Source organism: Neovison vison, chromosome 6, assembly GCF_020171115.1.
Source record: "Neovison vison isolate M4711 chromosome 6, ASM_NN_V1, whole genome shotgun sequence".
Classification (NCBI taxonomy): Eukaryota; Metazoa; Chordata; class Mammalia; order Carnivora; family Mustelidae; genus Neogale; species Neogale vison.
Genome location: NC_058096.1, coordinates 205173275 through 205197573, shown reverse-complemented (window position 1 = coordinate 205197573; position 24299 = coordinate 205173275). Strand labels below are relative to the sequence as shown.

Here is a 24299-nt window from a genome sequence, read left to right as displayed (position 1 = left end):
ATCTACTGATTTGCTTCTTATCTCTGTAGTTTTATGTTTTCTAGAAATTTCATATAATTGGAATTATACAATTCTTTCGTTTGTGTCTGGCTTCTTTCACTTGCAATGCTTTTTTGAGGTTCATCCATGTTGTGGCTTTTTTTTTATGGTGTATTTCTTTTGGTTCAGCCATTCACTTATGGATGGACATTTGGATTATTTCCATTTTGGGGCTATTATGAACAATGGGGCTATGAATATGATTGCTTCTTATGCATGATCTCATTTACTCCTGATAGTAATCGTATGAGGTAGGTACCATTATTCCTATAACATAGGAGAGCTTTGAGACCTATAGAAGTTAAATAATTTCTCAGAGGTGCAAACTGGAGTTCTGAGGCACCTGGGTGGCCCAGTCATTACGTGTCTGCCTTCGGCTCAGGTAATGATCCCAGTCCTGGGATCAAGCCCTCCTCATTGGGCGCCCTGCGCTGTGGGTCTGCTTCTCCCTCATCCTCTCCCTCTGCCTGCTGCTCCCTCTGCTGTGCTCGCTCTTGCTTTCCCTCTCGAGTTCTCTCTCTCTCTGTCAAATAAATAAATAAAATCTTTCTTAAAAATAGAAAACTGGAGTTCTGGTTCAAACCAGGCATTCTGACTCTAAAACACATGCACTATGGGGTGCCCGGGTGGCTCAGTTGGTTAAGATCTGCTTTTGGCTCAGGTCATGATCCCCAGGGTCCTGGGATCCAGCCCTGCATCAGGTTCCCTGCTCAGTGGGGAGTCTGCTTCTCCCTCTCTCTGCCACTCCCCCTGCTTGTATGCTCTCTCTCTGTCAAATAAATAAAATCTTAAAAAATAAAACAAAGCAAAAAAAACATGTGCACTAGACCAGTGGTCTTGAAATCCTTTTATTCTTGGACCACATAAAATTAAAAAAAAATTCCCACTAAAATTTTGAAAAACTTACTACCATCTTACATATTTTTTTTAAGGTTTTATTTATTTTTGACAGAGATCACAAGTAGGCAGAGAAGCAGGCAGAGAGAGGGAGAAGCAGGTTCCCTGCTGAGCAGAGAGCCCGATGCAGGGCTTGATCCCCGGACCTTGAGATCATGACCTGACCCGAAGGCAGAGACTTAACCCTCTGATCCACCCAGGCGCCCCACCTTACACATTTTTAAGTCAGTGTTAGTGCTTTAACATTTCTATCGTAAATGGCCACAAAGGATGTATTTTTTGGCACAATATATATTGTATGTTTGCTTTATATATATATATACGCTTTAGAGCAGCAGACTTAATTTATAAAATGTCATATAATCTAATTGGAAGATCAGATTTTTAATGTCAGTCATTTAGCCAAATCAGACTACCTCAATGGGAATGCATTCCAAATCTCAGTGATTTTTGAAATAAACTCTTAAAGTAGTAATAGGTAACATTTATTGAGCATTTTACTTATTGGCCACTGTTTTAATAGATTTGCATTTTCATTCCGTTTCTGATAACTGTATGAAGTAGACATTAGCTTTATACTGATTTTACATATAAGTAAACTGAAGCATTTAGTTAAATACTTGCTTAAGGTCCTGTGGTGTGGCAGAAACAAGATTTACCTTCAGGCAATCCAGCTCTGAACCTAAGCAGAATATGTCCAGAGACGGCACTTTTAGGCCTTTTCTCCTACACTGTACTGGCTTACAAAACTCACTCTTGAATTAGGAGCCTGACTAATTTGCTGCTATTAGGAATCAGGATATAAAAATATTTAAACCTGGGGAATTTCTATTTCTTTATTACAAATATTTATTTATTTATTAGAGAGGGTGTGTGTGCACAAGCAGAGGGAGCGGGAGAGGGAGAAGCAGGCTACCCATTGAGCAGGGAGCCTGATGTGGGGCTCAGTCCCAGGACCCCGAGATCATGACCTGAGCCAAAGGCAGACACTTAACCGACTGAGCCACGCAGGTGCCCTGGGAAATTTCTGTTATAAGAAAAAGCAGCTCTAATGAAGTATTTAAATGTCTTCCTGCAGTATTAAGTCTAATTTGTACATGACTTTGAGATTCCTGTGAGATAGCCAAGTGGTGATTTCTGGCAGGCAATTTGGACTTTACAGGGGAAATCTAAGAGGAAGATGTGGAAATTATCATTGTAGAGATGGCAGTTACTGTGATTAAATTGGGAATAGATGCAATTCCTCATGTCTAGTCAGCTTTGGCTGCCATAACAAAGTAACATGGACTGGGTGACTTGAACAGTAAAAATTTATTCCTCATAGTTCTGGAGGCAGGGAAGTTCAAGGTCAGGGTTCCTTCTGATTTGGTCCAGGTGAAAATCCTTTTGATTTGCAGACAGCTGCCTTCTTACTGTGTCTTTATTTGGCTGAGAGACAAATCTTTTTTTTTTTTTTTTGTCTTTTCTTACAAGAGCACTAATCCCATTCATAAGTGCTCCACTCTCATGACCCAGTTACCTCTCAAGGCCCCCACCTCCCAGTATCATCACATTGAGTATTAGAATGTGGGGGGTGAGGGGGGCGCCTGGGTGGCTCAGTGGGTTAAAGCATCTGCCTTTGGCTCAGGTCATGATCCCAGGGTCCTGGGATCGAGCCCCACATCAGGCTCTCTGCTCAGCAGGGAGCCTGCTTCCCTTCCTCTCTCTGCCTGCCTGCTGCCTGTTTGTGATCTGTCAAATAAATAAACAAAATCTTTAAAAAAAAAAAAATGTGGGGGGGTAGGTACAAACAGTCACTTCATAGCACCTAGGAATCAAGAATTCCTAGGTGGAAAAAAAAAAAAAGAATTCCTAGGTGGATCAAGGATAGTGCTAAGGTGAAATAAGTCAATCCAGGAAAGACAATTATCATATGATGTGTCTGAATGAGGAATTTGAGAGGCAGGTTATGGGGGGTAGGGAGGGAAAAAATGGAACAAGATGGGACTGGGGAGGGAGACAAACCATAAGAGACTTGTCATCTCAGGAAACAAACTGAGGATTGCTGGGGCCTGGGAGGAGGAGGGATAGAGTAGTGGCTGGGTTATGAATATTGGGGAGGGTATGTGCTATGGTGAGTGCTGTGAACTGTGTTTAAGACTGATGATTCACAGACCTGTACCCCTGAAGCAAATAATACATTATATGTTAATTACAAAAAAAAAAAAAAAAGAAAAGTGTTAAGAAACAGTGTAGAGCCTTGGGGGTTAGCAATATTTGGTGGACATTTATTTAAATAATATTTAAAGGTAGGGTGCCTGGGTGGCTCAGTAGTTAGAGGTCTGCCTTCAACTCGTGTTGTGATGCCGGGGTCCTGGGATTGAGCCCTACATCCAGCTCCCTGCTTGGCTGGAGGTCTGCTTCTCGCTCCCCCCATCCCCCTACTTGTGTTACCTCTCTCACTGTGTCTCTCTCTTAAAAAAAAAATACATATATATATTTAAAGGTTTTGTATTTGTGTGTGTGTGTGTATTTTTGCATGAGAAAGACTTGAGTGTTTGTAAGCAAAAAAGCAGCAGTCTACAGAATGGGAATATAGGCAAAAAAAGAAGTTGAGTGATAGAGAAGTATAAGTGCAGGTTCTTCAAACTACAGTCTTCAACCTGTGGGTACACAAAATCATTCCAGGGAGAATGCAGGCGTATGTATATGTATATTTTTAAAGTTTTTTTTTTTAAGATTTTATTTATTTATTTGACAGATAGAGATTACAAGTAGGCGGGGAGGCAGGCTCCCTGCTGGACAGAGAGCCCGATGTGGGGCTCGATCCCAGGACTCTGGGATCATGACCCGAACTGAAGGCAGAGGTTTTAACCCACTGAGCCACCCAGGTGCCCCCTTTTTAAAGATTTATTCGTTTTATAGAGAGAAAGAGAAGGCATGAGCAGGGGGAGGGGTAGAGGGAGATGGAGGGAGAGAGGCAGACTGCACTGAGTGTGGAGCCTGACATGGGGCTCAGTCTCACAACCCGGAGATCATGACCTGAGCCAAAATCAAGAGTGCAGTGCTCAACTGACTGAGCCACCCAGGCATCCTTGCATATGGATTTAAAGGAATAGGGTGCCTGGGTGGCTCAGTGGGTTAAGCCGCTGCCTTCGGCTCAGGTCATGATCTCAGGGTCCTGGGATCAAGTCGCGCATCGGGCTCTCTGCTCAGCAGGGAGCCTGCTTCCTCCTCTCTCTCTCTGCCTGCCTCTCTGCCTACTTGTAATCTCTCTCTGTCAAATAAATAAAATCTTTAAAAAAAAAGATATTAAAGGAATAAGTGTGCAAAACTTCACCTTCCATAAATATTCTTCTAAGAATGAATTTTGCTTCTACATATAAGAACTAGGGGCACCTGGGTGGCCACTTAGATGGTTAAAGTGCCTGCCTTCGGCTTGGGTCGTGATCTCCTGGTCCTGGGATCAAGCCCCATGTTGGGCTTCTGGTTCAGCCGGGCATCTACTTCTCTCTCTTCCTCTTCCCCCTGCTTGTGTGCTCTCTCTCAAATTAATAAATAAAATCTAAAAAAAAAAAACCAACCTAAAACCATAAATACATTGGATTTGGAAATGATCTCCTGGGTGTGACACCAAAGACGTAGTCAACAAAAGGAAAAATAGACAAATAAGACTTCATCAAAATGAAAAACTTTCCTTCACCAAAGAACACTGTGAACAGAGTAAAAACATACCCCACAGAATTGGAGAAGATATTTGTAAATCACATGTCTGATAATTAATATCCAGAATATATAGTAAGGTTCTAAACTCAACAACAAAAATACAACCTGATTCAAAAATGGGCAAAGGACTTCTATAGTTACTTCTCTAAAGAAGGTTATATATATGACCAATAAGTCCTGCAAAGAGGTTCATCATCATGAATGATTAGGGAAATGCAAATCAAAATGACAGAGAAATGCCACTTCACACCCATTAGGGTGATGATTATCAGAACAACAACAAAACACCTCCAAAACAAAATAACAAGATGGTGTGGATGAAATTGAAACTTGTATTATTTTCCTAGGACTGCTATAATAGCATACCACGGATGAAGTGACTTAAATAACAGAAATTTATTTTCTCTTGCTCTGGAGGCTAAATTCTTTTTTTTTTTTTTAAAGATTTTATTTATTTATTTGACAGAGAGAGATCACAAGTAGGCAGAGAGGCAGGCAGAGAGAGAGAGAGGAGGAAGCAGGCTCCCTGCAGAGCAAAGAGCCCGATGTGGGACTCGATCCCAGGACCCTGAGATCATGACCTGAGCCGAAGGCAGCGGCTTAACCCACTGAGCCACCCAGGCACCCTGGAGGCTAAATTCTAAGATCAAGTCATCAGCAGGGTTGGGTGTTGGTAAGGCCTTTCTCCTTGGCTTGCAGAAGAAGACTGCCTTCTTGCTGTGTCCGCACACAAACTTTCCTCTGTGCATGCATTCCCAGTGTCTCTTCCTCTGACACCAGACTTACTGGATTAGTGTCCCACTCTTAAGACCTCTTTTAGGGGCGCCTGGTGGCTCAGTGGGTTAAAGCCTCTGCCTTCGGCTCAGGTCATGATCCCAGGGTCCTGGAATCGAGCCCCGAGTCGGGCTCTCTTCTTGGCGGGAAGCCTGCTTCCCTTCCTCTCTTTTTGCCTGCCTCTTTGCCTACCTGTGATCTCTGTCTGTCAAATGAATAAATAAAATCTTAAAAAAAAAAAAAATCTGCATTGGCGGTATAGTGGTGAGCATAGCTGCCTTCCCCCCCCCCAAAAAAAAAAAAAAAGACCTCTTTTAACTTTATGTCCTTAAAAGCCCTCTCTTCATGGACAAACCCATTGGGGTTAGGAGTTTAGCATATGAATGGGATGAGGGGGCACAATTCAGTCCATGACAGAACCTTTGTGCCCTATTGCTAGGAATGTAGAATGGAGAAACTGGTAGAAAACAGTATGGTGATTCCTCATAAATTAAAAATAGAATTACCATGTGAGCCAGCAATTCCACTTTTTTTTTTTAAGATTTTTAAATTTATTTATTTAATCGAACACGAGCAAGGGGAGTGGCAGGCAGAGAGAGGGGGAGAAACTGGTTCCTTACTGAGCAGGGAGCCTGATTCGGGGCTCGATCCTAGGACCCTGGGATCATGACCGGAGCTGAAGGGCAGATGCTTAACTGACTAAGTCCCTCAGGCACCCCTAAAGCTGCAATTCCACATTTGGGTATATGTCCAAAAGAATTGAAAGCTGGGTTTGAAAGAGATACTTGTACATCCAGGTTCGTTATTCGAAGTGGCCAAAAGATGGAAGTAACCCAGGTGTCCATTGTCCATCAGTGAATGAAGGGATAAACAAAATGTGGTGTATACATACAATGCGATATTATTCAGCCTTAAAAAGTAATGAAATTCTGGGACTTCTGGGTAGCTCAGTCATTAAGCAATCAACTCTTGATTTCAGCTCAGCTCATGTATAATCTTAGGGTTGTGAGGTTGAGCCTTGCATTGGGTTCCACACTGGGCATGGAGCCTGCTTGAGATTCTCTCCCTCTGCCCTTCCCATCCCCCTCTCTCCCTCTTTAGGGGAAAAAGAAGTGTGTGTGTGTGTGTTTAAAAAAAGTAATGAAACTCTAATAGATGCTGCAATGTGGCTGAACCTCGAAGATATTACGCTAAGTGAAATAAGCCAATCACAAAAGGTCAAATATTAAATGGTTCCACTAGTATTTTGAAGTACATAGAGTAGTCAGAATTGTAGAGACAGAAAACAGAATGGTGGTTGCTGAGGACCGTTGAGAGGGAAACAAGGAACTACTGTTTAATGAGTACAAATTTTCAGTTTTGCAAGAAGAAAGAAGTTCTGTGGATGGATGGGGATGATGGTTATGTAACATGAACATATTTAATGCCACTGAACTATACACTTAAATATGGTTAAAATGATAAATTTTATATATAATTTCTAAAAGTAATTTTTAAAAAAGTATGTATTTATTTGAGAGAGAGAAAGAGAGTGATGGGAGGAGCAGAGGAAGAGGAACAAGCAGACTCCACATTGAGTGCAGAGCCCAGCATGGGGCTTGATCCCAGAACCCTGAGATCATGACCTGAGCCGAAATCAAGAGCTGAATGCTCAACTGACTGAGCTCACCCAGATTTCCCAAAAATAATTTTTAAAAAAGAATGGATCTTGGGGTGCCTGGATGGCTCAGTCCTCAAAGTTGTCTGCCTTTGGCTCAGGTCATGATCCCAGGGTCCCTCTCTGCTCAGCAGGGAGCCTGCTTCCCCCATCTTTCTGCCTGCCTCTCGGCCTACTTGTGATCTCTGTCTGCCAAATAAATAAATAAAATTAAAAAAAGAAAAAGGAATCAGGATATGGTTCTGGAGAGGGAGCCTGGGAAACAGATGCCACATCTAGGGATGTCCAAATCTAAGGACTCTTTAGAGGCCTGTAATTAGAACCAATACACCTAAAATCTTTTAACGGAAATTTTGCAAGGGACAAGGATGCTGCCAGCAGTTGCTGATACCCACAGTGCATATTAAAGTTGCTACTGTCTAAAACCTCAGAGGTAGGGGCGCCTGGGTGGCTCAGTGGGTTAGGCCGCTGCCTTTGGCTCAGGTCATGATCTCAGGGTCCTGGGATCGAGTCCCGCATCGGGCTCTCTGCTCAGCGGGGAGCCTGCTTCCCTTCCTCTCTCTCTCTGCCTACCTCTCCATCTACTTGTGATTTCTCTCTGTCAAATAAATAAATAAAATCTTTAAAAAAAAAAAAAAAACCTCAGAGGTGGATCTTACTTGGTAAGTGCTCAATTCAACCTTTGCCTGTTGATGCTCCCTCGATGTTCTTAACCGAGTGTCCTGTGGGGGCTCAAAGCATATACTTTGAAAAATGAGAGTGTTTGGAGCAGGATCAAGCTGCTGTATACTGCAGATAGAATAGGACCCCTGGTTCTGCTCTGCTGGCTTTTGGAACTAAAATCATGATTAAAAAGGATGGCCCTGGTTATTCAAATTATGCGGTTAGAGGTAAAATTCTTGGACCTTTGCAAGATGGACCAGAGTGGAAATGTTTGCCAAGAATATTTATTTATTTAAATTTTTAATAAACATATAATATATTTTTATCCCCAGGGGTACAGGTCTGTGAATCGCCAGGTTTACACACTTCACAGCACTCACCATAGCACATACCCTCCCCAATGTCCATAACCCCATCCCCTTCTCCCAATCCCCCTCCCCCCAGCAACCCTCAGTTTGTTTTGTGAAATGAAGAGTCACTTATGGTTTGTCTCCCTCCCACTCCCATCTTGTTTCATTTATTCTTCTCCTACCCCCTTAACCCCCCCATGTTGTCTCTCCACTTCCTCATATCAGGGAGATCATATGATAGTTGTCTTTCTCCAATTGACTTATTTCACTAAGCATGATACCCTCTTGTTCCATCCACTTCGTTGCAGATGATCATTATCCATTTATCTGTTGATGGACATCTAGGTTCTTTCCATAGTTTGGCTATTGTAGACATTGCTGCTATAAACATTCGGGTGCACGTGCCCCTTCAGATCACTTATTTATTCTTTTTTAAAAAAGGTTTATTTGAGATAGAGACTGAGCCCACAGGTAAGCAGGAGTGGGGGCAGAGGGAGAGGGAGAGAGAGACATTCTCAAGCAGACCCTCTGCTGAGCACAGAGCCCAACGTAGGGCTCCATCTCATGACTCTGAGGTTAACGACCTGAGCTGAAATTGAGTCAAATGCTCAACCAACTGAGCCTCTCAGGCACCTCCAAAAAATGCTTTATTAATGAAGAATGAAAGATGGAAGAGGCACGAAAACAATCAGCTACCGTCATTGTTCCAACCATAAAGCGTACTGACTGACCTGCAGTGGGGGTTCTTTTTTGCCAAACTCACTGGTCAGCTTCCAGGAAACCATTGTTTAGATTCTAGAGTAGTGTGGCTGCAGAGTTCAACAGAAGTGTGTCACTAGGAGTGTAGCCTATAGTTTAGTATAATGCTTACCGTCTTCTAAAGCAGCTGACCCCTGTTCAACAGCTATGTATATGGAACCATTTTTTACTTCAATGTTCAAAATTTTCATTTGACTATTTGCTACTCATCCAGATCTGTACCTGCAGTAGTTTCTTCTGCTAGTCTTTCGAACTCACCAAAGGGTCCTTTTCTTTTACTGATTGGTGTAGCATGTGTTGGAGGTGGAATCTGGGCAGTTTAGGTGGAAGGCCCCTCTACCATTGATCTGCCACACTCTCCTAATTACTGTAACTTTGTAGTAAGTTTTAAAATAAAGAAGTGTGAGTCCCCTAGCTTAGTTATATTTACAGGGTTGGGGTTTTTTGTGTGTTTTTGTTTGTTTGTTTGTTTGTTTTTTGCAGATACTGCATTTTTTTACAGATTGAAGAGGGTTTGTGGCTACCCTGGGTTGAGCAAGTCTGTCAGTGCCATTTTCCAAGAGCATTTGCTTGCTTTGTATCTCTGTATCACATTCTCAGAATATTTCAGACTTTTTATTGTTAGCGTATTTTTTATGTGATCTGTGTTCAGTGATTACAGTTTGCTAAAAGCACAGATGATAGTTAGTGATTTTTAACAATAAAGTTTTTTTTTTTTTTTTTTAAATTTATTTGACAGACAGAGATCACAAGTAGGCAGAGAGGCAGGCAGAGAGAGAGAGCGAGAAGCAGGCTCTCCGTTGAGCAGAGAAGCCCGACACGGGGCTCGATCCCAGGACCCTGGGATCATGACCTGAGCCGAAGGCAGAGGCTTTAACCCACTGAGCCACCCAGGTGCCCCAACAATAAAGTATTTTTTAATTAAGGTACGTGCATTGTATGTTTAGATAAATGTTACTGCAACTTAATAAACTACCATATAGTGTAAACATGTATATGCACTGGGAAACCAAAAAATTCATTTCACTCACTTTTTTGTGGTAGTCTGGAACCAAACTTGCAGTGTCTCCAAGGCATGCCTGTATTCTTCTCTGTTTTGCGCCGATGGGATGATACTATAAATAGTATTTCATACAGATAGTTTATTCTTTTTTTTTTTTTTTCAGATAGTTTATTCTTGATCAGTTCACATAGCTCCCTCGTTTTTTTGCAAATTGCATGGCCTTTCGGTAGTGTAGTATACTATGTTGATGTATATTTAGATTTTATAATCTTGCTATTACAAACAGTGCTGCACTGTGCGTGTTTGTAAACGTGTCACCTAACACTGTAAGTTTCTAGAGAATGAATTCCTAGAAGAGGAACTGGAAAGTCGGGTAATGCACTTCAAATTTTGTGAATATTAGTTTTCCTTATGTTATGACTTTTAACCTTATCCCTGTTGGTTGGAGAAGATACTTACATAGTATCTCTCTTTTTATATCTATTGAGACATGTTTGTGGTTTAATCAGTGGTCCATTCTGGAGACTAGCCCAGGTGCACTTGAGATGTGATTCTGCTACTGTTGTGTAGAGTGTTCCTATGTGTCTGTTAGGTCTAGTTGGTTTATTGTGTTCTCTATTTCCATTTATTCTGTTTGGTTGACTTATCTGTTATGGAAAGTGGAGTTTCAAGTCTCCAACTATTAGAGAACGGTTTATTTTTCTCTTCACATGTTTTCAGTTTTTGTTCCATGTATTTTGAGAGTGTTCTATGCTTAATATTTATGATTATTTTATCTTCTTGCTATATTATTTTGAACCTTTTATTTATTCATTTTTAAAAGATTTGTTTATTTATTTATTTGAGAGAGAAAGAGAGAGAACATGAGAGAGATCAGCAGGAGAAGCAGACTCCCTGCGAAGCAGGGAGCCCAGTGTGGGGCTTGATTCTGGGATTCTAGGATCATGACCTGAGCCGAAGGCAGTCGCTTAACCAACTGAAGGCATCCTTGAACCTTTTAATATATTATGTCTTCCTTTGTCTTTCATAAACTTTAGATTCAGAGTCTGGTTTTTTTTTTTTTTTTAAGATTTTATTTATTTGACAGAGAGAGGTCACAAGTAGGCAGAGAGGCAGGCAGAGAGAGAGGAGGAAGCAGGCTCCCCGCCGAGCAGAGAGCCCGATGCGGGACTCGATCCCAGGACCCTGAGATCATGACCTGAGCCGAAGGCAGCGGCTCAATCCACTGAGCCACCCAGGCGCCCTCAGAGTCTGTTTTGTCTGATATTAATCTAGCTCCCCAGCTTTCATTTGGTTACTATTTGCATGGAATATGTTTTCCATCTTTTCACTTTCAACCTATTTGTGTCTTTGGATCTCAAGTGAGTCTCTTGAAGCATAGACAGCTTATACAGTTATACATATACAGCATATGCAGTTGATTCTTGAGCAACGTGGTGGGTTGGGGTGCTGGCTCCATGTACTATTGAAAATCTGTGTATAAGTTTTGACTCCCCCAAACTTAACTACTAATAGTTTACTGTTGACCAGAAGCCTTATAGGTAAGATAAACAGTCAACACATATTTTTATGTTGTGTGTAGTACATACTGTATTCTTAAAATAAACTGGAGAAAAGAAAATGTTACTAAAATCACAAAGAAAATTGATTTACAGTACTATAATTTTTATATTTTTATTTTTTAAGATTTTATTTATTTGACAGAGAGAGATCACAAGTAGGCAGAGAGAGAGTGGGAAGCAGGCTCTCCACTGAGCAGAGCCCAACTTGGGGCTTGATCTCAGGACCCTGAGATCATGACCTGAGCCGAAGGTAGAGGCTTCACCCACTGACCCACCCAGGTGCCCCTGTAATGTTTTTTAATCAATACCATACAATTACATTGTCAGTTAACAAAATGAATTGTTAGTACCTATATCAGTACTGTCTTTTTTTTATTTTTAAGATTTTATTTGTCAGAGAGAGAGAGAACACAAGCAGGGGGAGCAGCAGAGGGAGAGGGAGAAGCAGGCACCCCACTGAGCAAGGAGCCTGATACAGGACTCAATCCCAGGACCCTGGGATCACGGCCTGAGCTGAAGGCAGACACTTAACCATCTGAGCCACCCAGGGGCCCCTTGATACTATTTTACATGATAAAAACAGTATAGATGTTTATACATGTTACTGACATTAGACATCAAAAATGAGATTGGAGCACCTGTGTGGCTCAGTCGGTTGGGTGTCTGACTTGATTTCAACTCAGGTCCTGATCTTAGAGTCGTGAGATTGAGCACCCCCCAATCCTCTGTGCTCAGCAGGCAGTGTACTTCTTTCTTCTTCTCCCTCTGCCCTTCCCCTTGCTCGTGCACATACGCATATGTACTCTCTAAAATAAATAAGTAGGTACACATGGGTGGCTCAGTTGGTTTAGCATCTGCCTTTGGCTCAAGTCATGATCCCAGGGTTCTGGGATCGAGTCCCACATCAGACTCCCTGCTTAGTGAGGAACCTGCTTCTTCCTCTGCCTGCTGTTCCCCCTGCTTGTTCTCTTGCTCTCTGACAAATAAATAAAATCTTAAAATAAGCAGATAGATAGATAAATAAATAATTAAATGTTTTTTTTTTAATGAGAAGATTCAATGAAAAAGAAATTTGTGGGTGCCTGGGTGGCTCCGTTGGTTAAGCGACTGCCTTCAGCCAGGTCATGATCCTGGAGTCCTGGGATCCAGTCCCGCATTGGGCTCCCTGCTCAGCAGGGAGTCTCCTTTTCCCTCCGAGCCTCTTCTCCCTCATGCTTCCTCTCTCACTCTCTCTCAGTGGGTTGAGCCGCTGCCTTCAGCTCGGGTCGTGATCTCAGGGTCCTGGGATCGAGTCCCGCGTCGGGCTCTCTGCTCAGCGGGGAGCCTGCTTCCCTCTCTCTCTCTGCCTGCCTCTCCATCTACTTGTGATTTCTCTCTGTCAAATAAATAAATAAAATCTTTAAAAAAAAAAAAAAAGAAAAAGAAAAAAGTTCGTATTTGTTTACAGGTATAATGATTCATGCATTGATACCAAAAAAGCAGCAGTATAATTGTTTCATGGTAGCCTAGCCTATACATTAATGAATGAATCATAAAAAAATTTTTATATTATATAGTATTACAATCATATTCATAATACAGTATTGGAAACATTGTTAGATTTTATTTATTTATTTTTATTAACATACATTATTTGCTTCAGGGGTACAGGTCTGTGAGTCATCAGTCTTACACAATTCACAGCACTCACCATAGCTCATATCCTCCCCAATGTCCATAGGAAACATCCTTAGATGTTTTTTTTTTAAAGATTTTATTTATTTGACCGAGAGAGAAACAGGGAGGAGAGAGGGAACACAAGCAGGGGGCGTTGGAGAAGCAGGCTTCCTGCTGAGCAGGAAGCCCAATGCGGGGCTCTATCCCAGGACCCTGGGATCATGACCTGAGCTGAAGACAGATGCTTAACCACTGAGCCACCCAGGCACCCCACATTGTTAGATTTAAAAAACACTTAACTGTGATGATAGGCTGATATGCAGTTTCTCCAATTACACGAGAAAGAGGCGTAGTGTATGGTAATGTAATTCTTTGAAAGCAGTGTTATAGGGACGCCTGGGTGGCGCAGTTGGTTGGACGACTGCCTTCTGCTCGGGGCGTGATCCTAGAGTCCCGGGATCGAGTCCCACATCAGGCTCCCAGCTCCATGGGGAGTCTGCTTCGCTCTCTGACCTTCTCCTCGCTCATGCTCTCTCTCACTGTCTCTCTCTCTCAAATAAATAAATAAAATCTTAAAAAAAAAAAAAAAAGAAAGCAGTGTTATAAAACAGTAAGAAAACTAACACAATATGAATTTTCTATTAAAATCACTAATCTAGGGCGCCTGGGTGGCTCAGTGGGTTAAGCCGCTGCCTTCGGCTCAGGTCACGATCTCAGGGTCCTGGGATTGAGTCCCGCATCGGGCTCTCTGCTCAGCGGGGAGCCTGCTTCCTCCTCTCTCTCTCTGCCTGCCTCTCTGCCTACTTGTGATCTCTCTCTGTCAAATAAATAAATAAAATCTTTTAAAAAAAATCACTAATCTAAAATAAATAAATAAAAAATTTAAAAAAGAATCACAGAATAATCTGTCCACTTCCATTCAAGTCTCGCACATGATGTTCTACATGATGAGTACTTGGGTGATGACGACACAAAACATCTCATGTGTTTCAAGAAGTTTATTTATTAAAGATTTTATTTATTTATTTGACAGAGATCACAGGTAGACAGAGAGGCAGGCAGAGAGAGAGGAAGGGAAGCAGGCTTCTCGCTGAGCAGAAAGCCCGATGTGGGGCTCAATCCTAGGACCCTGGGATTATGACCCAAGCCAAAGGCAGAGGCTTTAACCCACTGAGCCACCTAGGCACCCCAACAACAGAGAAGTTTATTAACTATTCACTGTGGGAGTTGGTCTTGCCCTCTCAAGTGGCAAAGGTAGAAGAGGTAGAGGAGGTAGAAATAGAAGCAGGAAAGGCCTGCATGCTCTATAACTTTATGGAAATGCATCCTAATTTCTGACTTTTTTGGTTTCCAGTATCTCTAAAATTGTTTCTGTGGTGATTCCACAATCCTTCCACTGTTTGCTTTAGTTTCAGTGCTTGTACCTTAGAAAGTCTGGATCATCAAAGAAGTCAAAAGCAGTCTTCAGGGACGCCTGGGTGGCTCGGTTGGTTGGACGATTGCCTTCAGCTCAGGTCATGATCCCGGAGTCCCGGGATCGAGTCCCGCATCAGGCTCCCAGCTCCATGGGGAGTCTGCTTCTCCCTCTGACCTTCACCTTGCTCGTGCTCTTTCTCACTGTCTCTCTCTCAAATAAATAAATAAAATCTTTAAAAAAAAAAAAAAGCAGTCTTCAATAATCAGAATCCAGTCAGATGTCTGATATCAATTTGTTTTCTGGGATTGCTTCTTCTACATCTTTTTTTTTTTTAAGATTTTATTTATTTATTTGAAAGGGGGAGAGAGAGAGAGCACGCATGGACAGGGAGAGAGTCCGAGGAAGAAGGACAGGCAGACTTACTGGTGAGCAGGGAGCCCAAGGGAGGGCTCAGTCTCAGGACCCTGAGATCATGACCTGAGCTGAAAGCAGACTCTTAACTAAATGAGCCACCCTGGTGCCCCTTGTTTCTTCTACATCTTCTTCATCTTTCTTGGGCATGGTTTGAAAGTACTCCTCTCCGTCAAGTCAGCCTCTTCTAATTTTTCTTGGGGGTGTGTGTTAGCTCTTGAATTTCTCCAAGATCCCTATTTTGAAATCCTTCACCACCACCTTTTTGTATCCATTCTTTCATGATTTCCTTGGTTTCCTCTGTTGTAAATCTGTGAAGTCATCACACTTTCTGGACACCGTTTTCTCCAGCAGGAACTTACTGTTTCAGGCATAATGGCTTTCATAGCTTTTCCTACAACAGTGGCATCTTCAGTGGTGTAATCCTTCCAGACTTTTGGGGTGCATTGGTGGGTAAGTTGGTTGAGTGTCTGATTCTTGGTTTTAGCTCAGCTCATGATTTTGTGGTTGTGAGATCGAGCCCATGTTGGGCTCTGCACTCAGCGCAGTGACTGCTTCAGATGCTCTCTCTCCCTCTCCTTTCCCCTCTGCTCCTCTCCTCACTCACACATACTCTGTCTCTAAACTAACTAAATAAAATCTTTAAAAAGAAATCCTTCCAGGGGTGCCTGGGTACCTCAGTTGTTAGGTGTCTGCCTTTGGCTCAGGTCATGATCCCAGGGTCCTGGGATTGGGCCCCACACTGGGATCCCTGCTCAGCAGGAAGCTTGCTTCTCCCTCTCCTGCTTCCTCTGCTTGTATTCCCTCTCTTCCTCTCTTTCTCTGTCAAATAAATAAAATCTTTAAAAAAAATTTTTTTTTCCATACTTTCATGATGTTCTATCAGAGTTCTCTTTCATAGCATTGACAGTCTTTTCCATAGAGTACCATGTATTAGAAACTTTCAAAGTCCTTATGATCTCCTGATCTAGAAGCTGAATCAGAGATATGTTTGGGGGCAAGTAGACCACTATGACACCTTCAGTGTTGAACTCCTGGGGTTCTGTGGGGTCAAGGCCTTTGTCCAGTATGGAAAGAACTTTAAAAAGACAGTTCTTACCAGAAGAGTACTTCTTAAATCAGGAAGAGTCACAGCATCAGTGGAACCAGTCCAGAAAGAGGGTCTTGTTCAGGCCTTCTTGTACAGCCAAAAGACTTGCAGCTGTTTATCTTTTCCCTTCAAGGCTCGGGGGTTAGCAGCTTAGGATCGTGAACCTAAGAACGATAGAGTTAGCCTATATCTTCTTGCCTTATATCGTGGTGGTCTGTTCTCTTTCTTATTATTTTTTAAAGATTTTATTTATTTATTTATTTGACAGACGGAAATCACAAGTAGGCAGAGAGGCAGGCAGAGAGGGAGGAGGAAGCAGGCTCCCTGCTGAGCAGAGAGAATGATGCGGGGCTTGATCCCAGGACCCTGGGATCACGACCTGAGCTGAAGGCAGAGGCTTTAACCCACTGAGCCATCCAGGTGCCCCTCTCTTCCTTATTAATAGATGTCCTTTGTGGCCTTTTTTTTTGCCCCCAGAGTAGGGCATATTTGACTGTATTAGAAACCAGATAGCCTTTTTCCTCAGTGATTTTTATCAGTGGCCCTGAGAACTCAGCTGCTGCTTCTTGGTGGGCAGAAGCTGCCTCTCCTGTTATCTTGACATTTTTTTAAAGTCAGACCTCTTTCTAAAATTATCAAACCATCCTTTGCTGACATTAAAATCTCTAGATTTAGCTCCTTCACCTTTATCTGCATTAAGTTGTCATAATATGACTTTGCTTTTTCTCAAATCATTTTAGAGCCTGAAGTATGCCTTTCTTTGTTGTTTTTTTTTTTAAGATTTTATTTATTTGATAAAGAGATCACAAGTAGGCAGAGAGAAGGGGAAGCAGGCTCCCTGCTGAGCAGAGAGCCTGATGCGGGGCTTGATCCCAGGACCCCGAGACCATGACCTGAGCCAAAGGTGAAGGCTTAACCCACTGAACCACCCAGGTGCCCCTAAGTGTGCCTTTTTTTTTTTTTTTTTAAGATTTTATTTTTTTATTTGACAGAGATCACAAGTAGGCAGAGAGGCAGGCAGAGAGAGAGAGAGAGAGAGGAGGAAGCCAGCACCCTGCTGAGCAGAGAGCCGATGCGGGGCTCGATCCCAGGACCCTGAGATCGTGCCCTGAGCCGCAGGCAGAAGTTTAAGCCACTGAGCCACCCAGGCGCCCCTAATTATGCCTTTCTTACAGCAGTCTTGCACCCACATAAAAGCTGCAATAAGCTACATTTTCAATATGAGATAAAAAGATATCTTATAAAAATTACAAGGTTTTCGTGCCTGCTGGTATAGCTGCAGTGATGGCTTCATGAATTTTCTTTTTCTTTTTTTCTTCCCATGGTCTTTACACTGGATTCATTGATCTTGAAACAGCAGACAACTGCAATCGCAAACCTCTGTGGTACATAACAACCAATTCGACTGTTTCTTGTAGTTTCATGACTACTCTGCTTCTTGGGAAGACTTTCAGCATCAATGATGGCACTTTGTATGGGTCCCATGGTGTTATTCAAGGTTTATGGTGTTGCATTAAACATGAAAAATAACAGGAGAACCAGGAGAAATCACTTTTTACTGTGATAATGCAATTTGCCAGAAAGACTAACTGCTTCTGCAGGGATGATTAGTGTCATATTTTTTTTCTAAGAGGATACTTGCAGTACTTGAGCACACCGCAGTAGCAGCAGGAGGTGACTGCGGAATTATTACAGTAGTACAGTATGTACTACAGTTAATATCATGCAATTATGATTTCACACTATATCTTTACATTTGTTTACATTTTTCTCAACTGCAAATGGTACCACTTATGGTCTGTGAGTTTGTAAGTGTTTTGTTTTTGTTTTTTTCAAAGATTTTATTTATTTATTTGAGAGAGAGACTGTGAGAGAGAGCATGAGCAAGGAGAAGGTGAGGGAGAAGCAGACTCCCTGTGGAGCTGGGAGCCCGATGCGGGACTCGATCCCGGGATTCTGGGATCATGACCTGAGCTGAAGGCAGTCGATTAACCAACTGAGCCACCCAGGTACCCTGTAAGTTTTGATAAATTTTAACTTTTTTAATAAAAGACCTATTTACTTTAGAGAGAGGGAGAGTCCTCATCCAAGTGGAAGGAGGGGCAGAGGGAGACAAGCAGACTCCATGCTGAGCAGGGAGCCCAGCATAGGGTTCCATCCCAGGACCTGAGATCATGACCTGAGCCAAAATCAAGAGCCAGACGCTTGACCAACTGAGCCACCCAGGCACCCCAAATTTTAACTTTTTATAATAGTTCTGTGTGTATTTTATGGTAGTAAATGATAAAATACACCTTTTTCTTAGTTTTATTCAGTATTTTTATATTACGTGGTTCATCTGCTTTGTCATAAATCTCCAGTAATTTTCCACTATATTTTTAAAAAAAATCTGTGAATTGAAAAGAAAAATCTGTGAAAAAACTCATCATGATTTAAACTTGTGTTGTTCAAAGATCCTCTGCAGTTAGATCATGTTTTTTCATTTATTCTGCCCATTTCTTCTTGTGATTAGAAAAGTTTAAACTTTACATTAAAAGTAATTACTGATAAGGAGGGACTTCTGCCATTTTGCTTTTTGTTTTCAATATGCCCTATAGCTTTTTTTGTCCTTTGTTTCTCCCATTGTTGGCTTCTTTATGTTCAGTTGTTTTTTTGTTTGTTTGTTTTTGCAGTGAAGTGTTTTGATTCTCTTCGCATTTTCTTGCATGTGTGTTCTTTGTGGTTACCATGGGAATTACATTTAACATTCAACAGTTGTAACAACTTAATTTGAATTTATATCAACTGAAGTTCAGTAGCATACAAAAACTCCACTTCTGTAAAGCGTCTTCTCTTTCTGTTATCAGTGTCATAGATAACATCTTTATAAATTGTGTCCTCAGTAACCTAGATTGTTCTTTATACATCTGTTTTTTATTATTTATTGTTTGTGCACACAGGGTTTTTCTTTTTCTTTTTTTTTTTTTTCTTTAGGATTTTATTTATTGGGGTGCCTGGGTGGCTCAGTTGTTGGGCATCTGCCTTGGGCTCAGATCCTGATCCCAGTGTCCTGGAATCAAACCCCATATCGGCTCCCTGCTCAGCGGGGAGCCTACTTCTCCCTCTCCAGCTCCCCTGGAGCTTGTGTTCCCTCTCGCTATCCCTCTCTGTCATAAATAAATTAAAAAAAGAAAAACAGATTTTCTTTCTTTATTTGAGAGAAAGAATGAGATAGAGAGAGAGATAGCATGGTGGGGGAGGGTCAGAGGGAAAAGTAGATTCCCTGCTGAGCAGGGAGCCCCATGTGGGGTCCCGGTACTCCAGGATCATGACCCGGGCCCAAGAAGTCACTTAACCAACTGAGCCACTGAGGCACCCACACAACTGTGTTTTTATTAAAGCATGGAGACAGGACCTGTAGGCAGAAAGAGCTGCCTTTGCATCTATCTGTCTTTTAAATCATGTGCAAAATAAAAAGTGGAGTTATAAACCAAAGTTACAATTAATACTAGCTTTTATAAGTGCCCCTGTGTTTATCTTTACCAGAGACCTTTATTTCTTCATATGGCTTTGGCTACTGTTTAGCCTCTTTGTCATTTCACTGGGAGAACTTAAGCATTTCTTGCAGGGTTCAATAACAAACTCCCTCAGATTTTGTTTACCTGGAAATGTCTTAATTTCTTCCTCATTTTTTGGGGAGGACACTTTTGTTGGATACAGAATTCTTGATTGGCAGTTTAGTTACCCCCCCCCTTAGTATTTTCAGAAATTATCCACTACCTTCTGGCCTCCAGGGTTTCTAATGATGACTGATAATCTTACTGAGGATCTCTTTTGAAAATTCTTTGTCTTTAATCATAATGTGTTGGATGTGAGTTTATCTTACTTGTACTTTATTTATTTTTTAAAAAGATTTATTTATTTTAGAGAAAGCTTGAGCATGTGCATTGTGTACAAGTTGGGGGAGGGGCAGAGGAAGGGAATCCTCAAGTGGACTCCCTACTGAGCATGGAGTGGGCTGAGGGGCTCCCTCCCACCACCTATGAAATCATGACTCTTGCTGAAAGCAAGAGTGGAGTGGTCAACCAGTTGAGCTACCCAGGCGGGTATTTCATTGTATTTCATTTAGCTTCCTAGATTTGTAACTTCATATCTTTTATAAAATTGGGGGAAATTTTCTTTTCTTTGGCCAGTATTTCTTCAAATAATCTTTCTGCCCATTCTTTTCCTTCTGGGACTCCCTTCTCATTTTGCTTGGGGAATCATTTATTACATAATCATTGTCAGTTTGACAGTATCTCCAAACCCCATAGGTTTTGTTCATCTTTGTTCATTCTTTTTTCTTCTCTTCAGACTTCATAATTTCAGTCCTCTTCCTCTGAGTTTGCTGATTCTTCTGCCTACTCTAATCTGTTGAACTACTCTGGTGAACTTTTCATTTCAGTTATTGTACTTTTCAGCTCCAGGTTTTTTATTCCACTGTATAAATTTCTGTCTCTGTAAATAGTCTCATTTTGCTTATGCATTGTTTTCCTGATTTCCATTAGTTCTTTTTTTTTTTTTTTAAGATTTTATTTATTTATTTGACAGAGAGAAATCACAAGTAGATGGAGAGGCAGGCAGAGAGAGAGAGAGGGAAGCAGGCTCCCTGCTGAGCAGAGAGCCCGATGCGGGACTCAATCCCAGGACCCTGAGATCATGACCTGAGCCGAAGGCAGCGGCTTAACCCACTGAGCCACCCAGGCGCCCCTCCATTAGTTCTTTAAGCATAATTTCTACCATTGTTAGAAAGTCCTTGCCTAGTAAATCTGATATCTGGTTTATTAGAGATAGTTTCTGTAAGTTTATTTTGTTTCTTTGTGGTTTTTTTCTTAATGAAAATTGGGCATTTGACTATCATGGTAACTCTGGAAATCAGATGTACCTTTGGTTGGGGTTTGCTGATATGGTGGTGGGGGATTGTTGAAGGCTGTAGTAGTCTGTTTTGAGGCTTTTTCTAAACTGTTTTGCAAAGACTATTCTTTGTTATCACTGCATGATCACTGATGTCTGTTCCATTAACTCATGTTCATCTGATGTTTTCCATGAATACCAGAAGCTCAAACAAATGAAAATGAACAAAAAACACTAACAAAAACAAAGAGAAAAGGAGCAAAATGAATAACCACCTCTGTTTGTTTTTGCATATTGGTTCTGTGCTGGGGCATTCCTTCAACATTTGGCTAGGCTTGCTCTGGGTCTTGGGATCAACCTGAGGTGAAAGCTTAAGGTCTTCTCAGGTCTTGTCTCATCATGTGTCTTGCCTGAGTATGCATGTAGTTTTCTAAAATTTCCCCTGTGTTTGTTACTTTGGAATGTCCTAATTTCCCAAAGTGTTTTCACCCCAACTTCCCCATATCTGAGTCTGCTTTGTAGCTTTTACTAGCAATGCTTCTTACCCTATCCCCACCCACCACTCAGGTTCTGAGTTAGATGAAACAGAGACAAGCACCAATCCTCACATCAGTCCTTCAGATATCTCCCAGACAGATTAGAAGAGATGTGCACAGTAATCTGCAAATGAGGTTTCCCTCTGATTTGAAGGAGGGAGCTGGGAACTAGGCTGTCATTTCTTCAAGATAAAACCTCTGCCTGTGCAAGGGTGGGTGGGACAGGGGTGAATGAAACCACCACAAAACTTGACTGTTATTTTAAAGATAGCTTATTCTTTTCTTTTTTTTTTTTAAACATTTTGGATAATTTTTTCTTTTTTTTAAAGATTTTATTTATTTATTTGGCAGACAGAGATCACAAGTAGGCAGAGAGGCAGGCAGAGAGAGAGGAGGAAGCAGGCTCCCTGCTGAGCAGAGAGTCCCACGCGGGGCTCGATCCCAGGACCCCGAGATCATGACCTGAGCCGAAGGCAGAGGCCCCAACCCACTGAGCCACCCAGGCGCCCCAAAGATAGCTTATTCTTTTTTTTTTTTTTTTAAGATTTTATTTATTTATTTGACAGACAGAGATTGCAAGTAGGCAGAGAGGAGGGGAGGGGGAGGAGAGCAGGCTCCCTGCTGAGCAGAGAGCCTGATGTGGGACTCGATCCCAGGACCCTGAGATCATGACCTGAGCTGAAAGCAGAGGCTTAACCACTGAGCCACCCAGGCGCCCAAGATAGCTTATTCTTGATTGCACATTCTCTTCGTTGTTATGCACCTTTGGCTGTTTTCTAAGCCCCAGCAGAGCTGGCTCAAACATTTACTGCTGTTTTTTGATGTTTCTGTGGAAGAATGAGACTTTGGAACTTCCTCATCTGCCATTTTGCTGAAATGTGGTTTGTCTTTTCACTCTCTTGGTAGTGTACTTTGTTTGCACAAAAGTTTTTGATTTTGGTGAAGTCTACTTAATTTTTTCCTTGTGCTTTCGGTGTCATATTTAAGAAGCTGGGCGCCTGGGTGGCTCAGTGGGTTAAGCCGCTGCCTTCGGCTCGGGTCATGATCTCAGGGTCCTGGGATCGAGTCCCACATCGGGCTCTCTGCTCAGCAGGGAACCTGCTTCCTCCTCTCTCTCTCTGTCTGCCTCTCTGCCTGCTTGTAATCTCTCTCTGTAAAATAAATAAATAAATAAATAAATCTTTAAAAAAAAAAAAAAAGCTGTTGCCAAATCCACAGTGGTGAAAGTTTGCATCTTTTTTAGTAACTGCAGCAAAGGTTGTGGAGATGACTTCTCAGGTTGACTTTGGTTACATGCCCATTTTTAGTTTTAATTTTATTTATCTTTTAGCAGGAGAAAATTAAATATAGTGTCATACATATGGGGAATCTATGCATGAGGCATCCATGCAACTATGACATTTCCAAGGCAGTCCGGCAGCATGAGGTTTATATGACATACCAAATAAGGAGAGGGTTAGGGACCTGAGAGTACAAAGGAGAGGAAGACCCTTAGCATAAAGGTGAGAAGAGATGTTTGAGAAACAGACTTTGCAGATAAGAGTTTTGATAAAGGGGAATCTCTGTTCTCTGTTAATAGTTCTCTTCCTGATACAATCAGACAGTTAAGAAGCAGATAAAGAGCTTTTTTGCTAGGTTTTGATTTGTTTTAATTCTAAATAATGTTTATCTCATAGTATGGTACATCTTGGTACATGCCCATTTTTAGAGCAATTACTGTGATGAGAGCGGTAGACTATTCTGATTGACTAAGCAAGATTGTATAGGATCAGCCATCGACTGAATGGTGTTAATATTAAAGATGCTGTTTCCAAAAAGGAAGGGGAATGGAGGATAGAAAAATTAGTAAATATTTAGAAAACATAAACCATTCTTATGACATTGAGAAACTTAGGATGCCCCAGAGTGCACATTTTTTTTAAGACTTCATTTATTTGAGAGAGAGAGTGATCATGAGTGGGAGAGAGGAGCAGAAGCAGAGGGAGAAGCAGACTCCCTGCGGAGTGGGGAGCTGGACCAGTCCCAGGACTCTGGGATCATGACCTGAGCTGAAGGCAGACACTTAACTGACTGAGCCACCCAGACACCCCAAGAGAAATACATTTTTAATTTAAAATGTTTTAAATTTAATTTTAATGTTTAAATTTAATTTTTAATTAAAAATGTATTTCTCTGGGTGCCTGGGTGGCTCAGTGGGTCAAGCCTCTGCCTTCAGCTCAGGTCATGGTCTCAGGGTCCTGGGATAGAGCCCTGCATCGGGCTGTCAGCTCGGTGGAGAGCCTGCTTCCCCATCTCTCTCTTCCTGCCTCTCTGCCTACTTGTGATCTCTCTCTCAAATAAATAACTAAAATCTTTAAAAAAATTTTTTTATTTCTCTTGGGGTACCTGGGTGACCCAGTTGGTTGAGTGTCCAGCTCTTGATTTTGTCTCAGGTTGTGATCACAGTGTTGTCAGAACAAGTCCCACATAGGGCTCTACCATTGGGCATTGAGCCTGCTTGGGATTCTCCTCTTCTCCCACTGCCCCTCCCCACCTCTCTCGCTTGCTCATTCCCTCAAAAAAAAAAAAAGTATTTTTCTTGTTATTCTTGTTATAAATTAGTAAGTAAATGTTTGAAAGTGACTTCCGGGGTGCCTGGGTGGCATAACCGATTAAGTGACCTGACTCTTGGTTTTGGCTCAGATTGTGATCTCAGGGCCATGAGATCGAGCCCTGCGTCAGGCTCTGTGCTCAGTGTGGAGTCTGCTTGAGACTCCCTCTCCCTCTCCCCTTTACCCCACTAGGACATGCATGCTCCCTCCCTCTCTCTAAAATTTAAAAAAAAAAAAAAAATTAAAAGTGACTTCCAAGGGCGCCTGGGTGGCTCAGTGGGTTAAGCCGCTGCCTTCGGCTCAGGTCATGATCTCAG

The 24299-nt window shown here is 41.9% G+C and overlaps 1 protein-coding gene across 1 annotated transcript in view; it reads left to right on the top strand.

The window, feature by feature from the left end:
• The window catches only part of RBM6 (RNA binding motif protein 6), a 105590-nt gene that overhangs the window by 4630 nt on the left and 76661 nt on the right, over positions 1-24299 (top strand). The gene's annotated exons all lie outside the window — the stretch shown is intronic.